Below are 11858 nucleotides of genomic sequence, written 5' to 3' on the forward strand. Positions count from 1 at the left end.
GTAAGGAAACTGAGTCTCAAAGTTTAAAAAACTTTTAGTCAAGAAACTGATTGAGTGTTTATTATGTACCAGCCACTGGGCCAAGCATTGGATTCCCAGGAGTCACATAGCTAGTAAGTGTCTGGGTACGAACTAAAGAAAGATCTTCCTGACTCCAAGGCCAGTGTTTTAATGGCCCAAATTATCTCTCACAAAGAAAGCAATGATGGGGCAAAAAAAAAATATAGGGAAAAGAGGGGCAGAGCCAAGATGGTGGCATAGAAGCCAGAAGACTCTGAGAACTCCCCCCATAACCACCTCAAATACCTATAAAATATGACTCTAAACAAACTTTAGAGCTACAGAACCCACAAAGTGATAGAGAGAAACAAACCTCCTGCTGAAGACATCCATGAAGGTGGACAGGAGGGGTTCATTGCAGCATGCTGGGAGCAGAGCCCACCCCTGGGTGCATCCCAAGTTTTAGCCTCAGGGTGGCCCCCAACCAGCTGTAGCTGGAGAGACTTCATGAGAGTGGACCATCACCAGCAGCTGTGGCAGTTTCCAGAACTATCAAACCATAAAAGCCAAAGGCAAAGTAAAAGGTCAGTGTGGACTTTGGGAAAAGGAGGTATGAAAGTGCAGTTGGGCCTCTGTCCCTGGAACGAGAAGTGGTGGAGGTATGGTGGCCCTGAAGCCACCACCATGTGGTTGCTTCAGAGTTCCTGGCCCGATGAGTAGGGGGACCAAGCGACCAGTCTGAGGGGTAATCACTCTTGCTTTAACCTGCTTTTATTTGGATTGCTGTCTTGGGTGGAGGGCCTGGGGTGTGTGATCAGGTGCCAGAGCCTGTGGAGGCTCCAGAGAGGGCATCCAACTAATAGCTCTGAAAGCTGTGAAAACCCCAGAAATTTGGGACAAAGCTCTCCTCTCTGGAAGTAGAGTTCTACTGTGGCAAAAAGCTCAAAAATCAAGTAATTGAGTGGCAACATGAGCAAGCAAAGGAAGCAAAATAAGCACAGCAATCTGACTTTAGATTCTTTTTTGGGGGACAAAAAGGATCAAAGCATGGAATGGGAGGAAGACAACAAAGTCAGAACTCCTGCACCAAAAGCTTCCAAAAACACTAGGAACTGGTTACATGCCATAGAGGAGCTCAAGAAGGATTTTGAAAACCAAAATAAGAGAAGTAGAGGAAAAATTGGGAAGAGAAATGAGAATGATTCAAGAAAATCATGAAAAGGAAGTCAAGAAACTGACTGAAGAAAATAACACCTTTAAAAATAGACTAACTCAAATGGTAAAAGAGGCTCAAAAAGCCAATGAGGAGAAGAATGCCTTAAAAAGTCAAATTTGCCAAATGGAAAAAGAATTGCAAAAGCTCACTGAAGAGAATAATTCCTTCAGAAATAGATTGGAGCAAATGGAAGCTAATGACTTTATGAGAAATCAGGATGCTATTAACCAGATCCAAACAAATGAAAAAATAGAAGGCAATGTGAAATATCTCATGGGAAAAACCACTGACCTGGAAAATAGATCCAGGAGAGATAATTTAAAAATTATTGGACTACCTGAAAGCCTTGATAAAAAAAAAGAACCTAGAAATCATCCTTCAACAAATTCTCAAGGAAAACTGCCCTGATGATTTAGAAGCAGAGGGCAAAATAGAGGTTGAAAGAATCCACTTATCACCTCTTAAAAAAGATCCCAAAAAGAAAACTCCTAGGAATATTATAACCAGGTTCTGGAGTTCCTAGATCAAGGAGAAAATATTACAAGCAGCCAAGAAGAAACAATTTGAATATTGTGGAAACACAATCAGGATAACCCAGGATCTGGCAGCTTCTATACTGAGGGATCAAAGGGCTTGGAATATGATGTTCTGGAAGTCAAAGGAGCTGGGATTAAAACCTACCCAGAAAAACTGAGTATAATGTTTCAGGGGAAAATATGGTCATTCAATGAAACAGAGGACTTTCAAGCATTCTTGCTGAAAAAACCAGAGTTGAATAGAAAATTTGACATTCAGATACAAGAAGCAAGAGAAGCATGAGAAGGTAAACAGGGAAAAGAAATCATAAGGAACTTATCAAAGTTGAACTATTAACATTCCTACATGGAAAAATGATAATTGTAACTTATGAAACTTTTCTCAGTATGAGGATAACTGAAGGAAATATAAATGTATATATATATATGTATACATACGTATATGTCTATATAGGAGGGTATATGGGCATATGAATACCTATATGAACATGTGTGTATATGTGTACAGGTATCATAGACAGAGGGCACAGGACCAATTGAATTGGAAGGGATGATATTTAAAAAATAAAATTAAGAGGCAAGAGAGGAATATAATGAGAGGAGATGGGGAGAGACACAATGGGGTAAATTATCTCATGTAGAGGAGGCAAGGAACAACTGTTACAATGGAGGGGAAGAACAGGACAGCTAAAGGGAATGGGTCAACCTTATTCTCATTGAATTGGGCTTAGGGAGGGAATGACATACACACTAAATAGGGTATCTTGCCCTAAGGGAGAGTAGGGGGGAAGGTGATGAGAGGGGAGATGATAGAGGGGAAGGCAGTTTGGGTGGGGAAGATAGTTAGAAGCACATACTTTTGAAAAGGGACAGGTCCAAAGCAGAGAATAGAACAAGTGGGGGGGGGGGGGGGGGGGGGGGGGGGGGGGGGGAGTAAAGGATGTGATAGAGATTGGGGGAGGAAAAGGTTTATAAAGAATAATATTTAGAAAAGGGGAGGGAGAAAAAAAGGAGAAGAGGGGGGGGGGGGGGGGGGGGGGGGCGGGATAGGATGGAGAGAAATATAGTCTTTCATAATATATCCACTATGGAAATGTTTTGCATAGTTACACACATACAACCTATGTTGAATTGCTTATCTTCCCAGTAAGGGTGGGTGATGAGGGAGGAAGAGAAAGAATCTGGAATTCAAAGTTTTAAAATCAAATGTTTAAAAAATATTATTATTATTATTTTACATGTAACTGGAAAATAAGACATACAGGCACTCAGGGATGGAGATCCATCTTGCCCTACTGGAAAGCCAGAGGGGGTGTGGGGGACAATATAGGAGAGAGAAGATTGGGGGAGGATGTATACAGTGAAATCGCTGTTTTGGAGTGGTGGGCAGGGGAAAGACAGGGAAAAATTTGTAACTATGAATGATGTAAACTAAAAACACACACAAAATTTAATTTTAAAAAACATAATAAATTTTTTAATGGAAAGAAATGTTTAAAAATCATTATTTTTTGGGTGGCTAGGTGGGGCAGTGAATAGAGCACCAGCCCTGGAGTTAGGAGAACCTGTATTCAAATCTGACCTCAGACACTTAACACTTACTAGCTGTGTGACCTTGGGCAAGTCACTTAACCCCTAATTGCCCTAAAAAGCAAAGTAAAAATCATTTTTTTAACAATGTGATGATTTTGTGGGATTATTTTAAGTTTATATATTCTTTTAAAAATCTCATTTAAAAATCATTATATGTTTTATATCTGGGGTTATCTTTTAATCTAATCCCATGGGTCTCACCTTGAAAAAAATGAGGAAGTATGGAGTAGTGGAAAATCACTAAATTCTGAGCTAGGAAAACTAAGTGCTCCTCTTCATGGTGGCAAGGAATTTTATTACAATTCTCTTATAATAGTCTAAGTCAGAGATAATTAGGGCATAAATCAAAGCAGAGTTTTCTAAACTGTGGAGTATGCTGCTCTGCTTTGGTGCTGGACCCTCTTGGGAGGATATAAAGTAACAAGCAAAATGATTAGATCTAGTCAAGTGTGTAAACTCAGAGTTAAACAGTCTCTGTGGAAATTGAAATCCATGTAGTATCTGTATTATTTCTTAATGTCATTCATTTTGCTAAATACAGAATTGTTGTTTCCTCCCAATATTACAACTGTATAAAATAGAAATAACTCAAGAAGTCATAATCATCTGAAATCTACAATAATTAATTTTAGATTTTACTGTCAAAATTTTTATTGTCTTTAAAAAAAATTGAAATAATAGCCCTTCATACTGGATAAAATCCTAATAAATTTGAAATGAAAACACAACAGAATCTAATACAAGCAAAGACAATAAAGAAATTTTAAGTAATGGATATATAGAAACAGGAAGTAAAATTCTAAAATAGGAAGACCCGTTCCCCACACCTAGACTTATTTTCAAACTCTGTCTACTGGTTCATTCCTTACTGCCTACAAACATACCTACGTCTCTTCTATCTTAAAAAAAAAACAACAACTCTCACTTGATCCTTCTATGCCTGTTAACTATTGTCGTATATCTCTTCTGCTCTATGTAGCTAAATTCTTTGGAAGTCTGTACAACTGGTGCCTCCTCTTTCTCTCCTCTCCCTCTCTTATTAAACCCTTACTGGTCTGGCTCCCAATCTTATTGCACCTAAACTGCTCTCTCCAAAGTTACCAGTGATCTTTTAGTTGCCAAATCCAATGACCATTTCTCAATCACAACTCTCCTTAAACTCTCTGAAGCCTTTGACACTGTTGATCACTCTCACCAATTTGATATTCTCTTTTTTCTAGTTTTTTTGGGACACTACTTTCTCCTGGTTCTCCTTCTATCTACCTGATTCTCTGTCTCCTTTGCTGGATTCTCCTCCAGATCATACCCTTTGACTTGAGGTTTCCCTCGGAGTTTGGTCCTGAGTCCTATTGTCTTTTCCATGTATTCTATTTCACTTGGTGATCTCATTAACTCCTGTGGATTTAATTACCATCTCTATGCCTATGATACTCAAATCTCATTTATCCTGTACTAATCTCTTGATTGACTTCTAATTTTACATATCCACTTGCCTTTTAGGCATTTTGTAATGAATATCTAGTAGACTTCTTGAACTCCATATTTTCCACACAAAATTCATTATCTTTCCACCTAAATCCTGCCTTACCTATTACTGCAGAAGGCAACACCATCCTCTTAGTCCCTCAGCCTCTGAACCTAGAAGTCTTCCCTGATTCTAAAGGAAGCCTTCCCTAACCCCTCTTAATTCCTGGGCTTTTTCTTTTTTAATTAATTTCTATTTATCCAGTATATAGCTTGTTTTGTACATATTTGTTTGCATGTTGTCTTCCTCATTAGACTGTAACCTTTTTTGGGGTAGGGACTATCTTTTGCCTCTTTTTATATCTCCCACACTTAACACAGGCCCTGGCACATAGTAGGTGCTTAATAAATGTTTATTGATCAATCAATTAATTGCTATGTATGTAAATGTTGGTTGCAGATAGCATGACACTTAGCAAATTGAAATATCTTGAAAATGTATATATAGAATATATTTGCAAAATAAGAGATTATTTTCTGGAGAAAAATGGAAGCTTTTAATAAGTGACTTTTCCCCCAAAAGAATGTAACATCAAAAGAAAAACTACAAAGTTGAATTGAAGAGGTTACCCATAAAGAGGGTTAAGGTTGCTCTGGAGACCCCAAAATACCAACACACTGGGTCCTGCTGAATGAATTCAACTCAAGTCTTCTCAGTCAAAGAAAAGTAAAGTTTATTAAAAATTCCCTTGTATTAGACACAGAGTAAGTCTGTGCTAGGTCATTCTATGGTGCTCTCACATACATGGAGGGAAGATGGGATCTTATATACTGAAAGATTGTGGGAGGTATCTAGGGGTGGTCTAGAGGAGGAGTTTGGGGAGGGTCTTCAGGAGTCAGATGAGGTCAATAAGTGATTAAGGGTGGGAAGTTGCTGGAGGCTACCTGGAAACTACAGACAATGGTGGGCTAGGCCAGTTCAAGGGTGGATTGATATTTTGATAGGCTCAAGGGTAGGAAGTCTAATAACAGAGGTTTTGGCCCAGCCACAATGTAAGGCTTATGGCCTCATGCAAATGCCTCATCAAATGGGATGATTTCATCAGAGTTCAAGGGGGGTTCCCAGAGCCTCTACCTCAAGGACTCAAGGAGAGCTCAAGGGGGCTCCCAGAGCCCATACATCATCAGAATTGCTATAGAATTATTATGTGTAAAAATTATTATTCCATAGGAAAAACTTTGGGATCAATACTTGAAGCTATTAATATCTTTGAAATTTCACTCATCAAATCATGCAAAGCAGCATCTAATAGTTCCACTTGTAGATAACAAGTAGGAAAGATAAATTCCCATTTGCCTAAAAACCTTTTTAATCAATTAAGAAACTAAAGTCTTGTTTTACAAAGCAGGTGGATGAAGCCACAAATGTAAAAAGATTCAATTGATTACATTTTAACAATTTGCTCTCAATGACTTCTGGGTCATGTGAGCAACAAGATGGCAGCCAAGATATTTTCTCTGATCCCCAAGACTTTTCAAATTTCTCCAAAACAGAAATGATGCATCAACAAAAAAGCAACTTCAGTTCTTTCCATGGTCTAAGACACCAAAAACACAAGAGAAGTTAAAAAAAAATAACAACCCAAACCCAGGAACTGATACTCACTGACCTTGAGTTCACTCAGTACCCCTCCTCCACATTCCATGCTACAGGTAACAAGGACATGCTAGAAGACCCAAGGACGTGGCACAGGCTTATGTAAACCCTCCTGTCCCCTTCTCCTTACACCTCTATTCTGCCTCCTCTTTTCAGGTCTATAGAGACCCCAATTCCAGTCTATGAGAAGTTTGCTTGAGCCTTAACAACCAGCTTGGTGACAGCCCTTTGGGAGCAAAAGCCTGCCAGCTCATGCAACCCCTGCACCAGTACTGCACAACTCTGAACTCCACCAAGTCTGAGGGAAGAGCATAGCATCTATAGCCAGTTCTGATTACCTAAAAGTCAGTGGGAAAAGAGAGCTAGCCTGGTGAACTAGGGCTTGCCCATTGTGGGAAGAGGTTGACACACTTTGAAATCCATCATCTGGACAAACCACATTCAGAGGAGAAAGACTCAGGAAGTGAGTGATAAGGAAAATAAGGTGGAGGGATGGGGCACAGAAAGACTGAAAGTACCAAAGATTTCAGAAAGAAGAAATTTCAACTACATTGAATATAAACAGACAAATAAACTGGAAAACAGTAACAACAAAAATGGCATCTTTGAATAAATACTCCAAAATGAAGTAAAATGATCCAACATTTGATGAGATAGAGGACCTTGTAAAATTTGGGATGACACCGAGAAGCAATAAAACAGAGTCAAAAGACTGAAAAAAAAGAAGAAAATGGGAAATATCTCATGAGGAAAACAATAGACCAGGAACATAGATTGAAGAGAGATAATTTAAGAATTATTAAATTACTTAAATTCTATAATTTTAAAAAAGAGCCTAGACATCACATTTAAAGTGTTTACAAAAGGTAACTTCCCAGATACCTTAGAACCAGAAGGCAAAGTAGAAATTTTAGAAATCTACCAGTTACCTCCTGAAAAATATCTCAAAATGAAAACTTCAAAGTCCAGAGCTTTCAGGTCAAAAAGAAAAAAAAAAGCTGGAAGTATGTAGACATAAATACTTTTAATAACATGAAGTTGTAGTCAAGATCACATAAGATTTAGCAGCAGACACTTTTAAGGAACAGAGGGTTTGGAATATGATTTTCCAGAAGGCAAAGGCACTAGGGTTACAACCAAGATAACCTGCCCAGCAAAACTAAGAATAATCTTACAGGGGTAAAAATGGATATTTAATTAAATAGAAAATGTTCAAGGATTTCTGATAAAAAGGCCAGAGCAGAATTGAAACTTTGACATTCAAACACTGAATTCAAGAGAAGCATAAAAAGATAAACATGAATGAGAGATCATAAGGGATTTAACAAGGTTAAACAGTTTATATTTCCATATGGAAGGGTGTTACATGTAATCCCTAAGAAACATTATCTTCATTATGTCAGTTAGAAGGAGTCTATTTAGAAAGAGGGCATGGGTGTGAGTTTATGGTGTTGGGAAGATCTCAAAAGCAGAATGTAAGGGTGAGAAAAAGGCATGCAGTTGGAAAAGAGGGAAGAGAGTAAATGAGGAAAATTATTTCACATTAGAGAAATTTTTATAATGGTGGTTTTAATGGGCTGGGGGTGGTGGTGTGCAATGCTAAAACCTTACTTTTATCTGAACTGGTTCAAGGAGGGAAGAGTACATATACACATACACATACACACATATATGTGTGTGTGTATATACCCATTTCATTTTTCACACTAGTAATTTGATTTTCTTCTTTTAAGTCAAATTAACCAATGGTTTATCTATTTTATTGTTATTTTCATAAAAGCAGCTCTTAGTTTTGTTAGTTCAATATTTTTGCTTTCGGTTTTATTGAAAATCTCTCCTTTGATTTTCAGGATTTCTATTTTGGTTTTTAATTGGAAATAAGTTGGGTTTTTTTGTCCTTTTTTTTCAGTTGCATGCCCAATTCACCGATTTTCTCTTTCTCTTTTTTATTGAAGTAAACATTTAGAGATATAAATTTTCTCCAAAGTACTGCTTTGGCTGCATTCCACAGATTTTGGAGTATTGTTTCATTGTTGCCATTTTTTTAATGAAAGGAAAGTTATACATATTTCTTGAATGTGCATGAGACTTCACAAAATTTGACTATACAGTAGGGCATAGAGGCCTCATAAATATATACAAGTCATCAGACTCACTCTCTCTTCCAGAGTCAGTGAAGTCCAGTGTCAAGACAAAAATCAAGATAACTGGTGATGACTTGGGTTGTAGTCAATGACCTTGCTGTCTTGAATGTCTGACAAAGCTCTAGGCACTCCAGAATGCCTGCTGTAGCTGCTTTCAAAGCCACTGCAAAAAAAAATTGTTCTCATCTGTCCATTCCACTGGAAGTATGTAGACATACATACATACATACACATCTTCATATGCTTGGGGCAGACACCCTTTTAACCAGCCTATGGATTTGAGATCTGTTGGCTACTCTCAACTTGGTTTAGTCAGTCTGCTGAGATGGCTTACTGGGGTGTGTCCACTGTGTGTGCTACAGTTTTTTAAAGTCACAGCTGAGAGTTGAGTGTAGGTGAACAGCCCTGAAAAGGTTTGGGCAAGCCACTAACCTGGAGTCAGGAAGATCTGAGTTAACATCTGGCCTCCGACATTTACTAGCTGTATGACTATGGGCAAGTCATTTAACCCTTTTGCCTCAGTTTCTGTAAAATGAGCTGGAAAATGAAATGGAAAACTACTCTAGTATTTTTGCCAATAATACCTCAAATAGAGTCATGAAGAGTCAGACAAAACTGAACAACAACAAATCCCAAAAAATAAAAATAAGCATTTATTAATTGTACTACTGAAGGCAGCTAAGTTATAGAGTGGCTAGAGTGCTGGGCCTAGAATCAGGAAGACTCAACTTCCTGACTTAAAACTTGGCCTCAAACACTGACTGGCTGCGCAACCCTGGGCAACCTATTTAACTCTGTTTACCTCAGTTTCCTCATCCATAAAATGAGCCAGAGAAGGAAATGGCAGAGCATTCCAATATCTTTACCAAGAAAACCCCGAAAGTGGTCAAAAAGAGTTGGACACAATTGATAAATGACTGAAGACCAATAACAAAAATTGTACTATGGTGTGATAGACATAGACAAAAATGAAACACTTCTTGTCTTAATGAAACTTATACTTCTGTGGAGAAAACAACAAATAAAATATAAATATATACAAGATATATAATAAATGAATGAAAATGCATTTATTAAGAGCCTTCTGTGTAACAAGCACTGGGAATACAAATAGAAAAGAAAGATAGTCTCTTCTTTCAAGGAGTTCACATTCTAATCTTGTAATCACAAAAGACAAGACAGAACATCTTGATGGTTCTCAGGGGTGCTGCAGCAGGGCAGATGGTAATGTTCAGTGTTCCTTAAGACACAGAGTTAGAGAACGTGGTGGTTCTGCTTATTACTGGAAGGATGATGATGATATCTAGAATTTATATAGCTCTTTAAGGTTTGCAAAGTATTTTATAAATATTATCTGATTTTTTAAATCAAATGCTTTATTAACTTCTAGTTTACATCATTCATTTCTGCAAGATTTTGAATTTTCTCCCCGTTTTTCCCCTACCCACCACCCCAAAACAGCAATGCCACTGAATATCCCCTCCCCCAATCTGCTCTCTACCATATCTTCTCCCATACCCCCTCTGACTTTCCAGTAGGGCACAGTAGATCTCTATGCCCCAGTGCCTGTATATCTTATTTCCCAGTTACATGCAAAATAATATTGATTATATATATATATATATATATATATATATATTAAACATTTGACTTTAAAACTTTGAATTCCAGATTTATTTCCTTCCTCCCTTGTCATCCACCCTTACTGGGAAGATAAGCAATTCAATATAGGTTGTACTTGTGTAGCTAATGCAAAACATTTCCATAGTGGATATATTGTAAAAGACTGACTATATTTCCCTCCCTCCTATCCCACCTCCCACTTGTTCTATTCTCTACTTTGATCCTGTTCCTTTTCAAAAGTGGGTGCTTCCAGGGGCGGCCAGGTGGCACAGTGAGTAAGAGAGCCAGCCCCAGAGTCGGGAGACCTGGGATCAGTTCCAGCCTCAGATACTTAACACCCACACAAAATAACTGGCCATGTAACCTTAAGCAAGTTATTTAACCCCAACTGCTTTAAAAAAAAAAAGTATGTGTTTCCAACTTCCCTTTCAGTTTGTTCAGTCACCTTTTACATGAATTGGAGTTGGTGGGAGCCGGAGCCGCATGGAAATCCTGTTTCTACTCTGCTATCTTGACTCCACCCCCTCCCCCCCAAATATTATCTGATTTGATTACTCCATGCTCATCAAAAAAGTGTGAGTGGCTCTATCTGTCCCACCAAAAAGGACTATGGGGAAGTGAGGAATGGATTCAAAGTTTAGAATGGTTCTGATGTTTCTTCCCTCCCATAGGGGATGAAGATTGAGGGTTATCATTTAACAGAGAAGGGAAATGCGAAGGAATATTGCCAATCAAGTTGTTGGGAAGAGTAGATTCCAATGGGATCTGGGCTGGGGTATACTGGTCTTGGGCAGGGAGGAAAAGTTCCTCGTAGACTACTCCCCTTCACCCTTTGGCATTCACTTGCATAAACAAAACAGATGCCAGGTGATTTGGGGGGAGTGTAGTGACAGCTGGGTGGGGAGACAGAAATAGAAGGTGGTATTTGAGCTTGAGTTTTGAAGGAAATTCTAAGAGATAAAGAGGAGGAGAAGGTACTTCTATGCAGTGAGAATAGCCTGCATAAAGGTAGAGACCAAAGATGGAGTATTGTGTGGGAGGAACAGCAAGAAGCCTAGTCTACATTGCAGATTACTGAAAGGGGAATAGTATATAACAAAGTTGGAAAGGTAGATCTGGGGGCAGATTATGAAAGGCTTGAAAAACCAAAGAGAGAGTATTCATATTTTATCCTAAAGGCAATAGAGACCCATTAGAGATTGTTGAGTGACATAGATGAAAACTTTTGGAAAACTGCTTCGATAACTATGTAGAAGATGAATTGGAGTGAGAAGTTTTAACTATGGAGGCTGTTTAGGAGTATAGGCAAGATGAGGGCATAAAATAAAATGATAGTCAAATGAGTAGAGAAGAGGAGACAAATGTGAAATAAGTCACAGAGGTAGAAATGACAAGATATGTCACCTGGTCAGATACATGAAATGAGGAAGAGTGAGAGATTGAGGATATTATCAAGGTTGTGAACCTGAAAAACTGGAAGGATGGTAAGGTCCTTGACAGAAATATGGAGGTTTAGCAGAGATATAGATGGTATAATTATGCAGGGAAAGAGCATAGGATCTGATAAATATGAATATAATATGCAATGAATTCCTTATGCTAAAGTACTTTAAAGGAAGTTAGAG

This window comes from Petaurus breviceps, unplaced genomic scaffold (genome assembly GCF_028583685.1).
Source record: "Petaurus breviceps papuanus isolate PSGF00001 unplaced genomic scaffold, PetGlider_PUasm1.0 90763, whole genome shotgun sequence".
Classification (NCBI taxonomy): domain Eukaryota; kingdom Metazoa; phylum Chordata; class Mammalia; order Diprotodontia; family Petauridae; genus Petaurus; species Petaurus breviceps.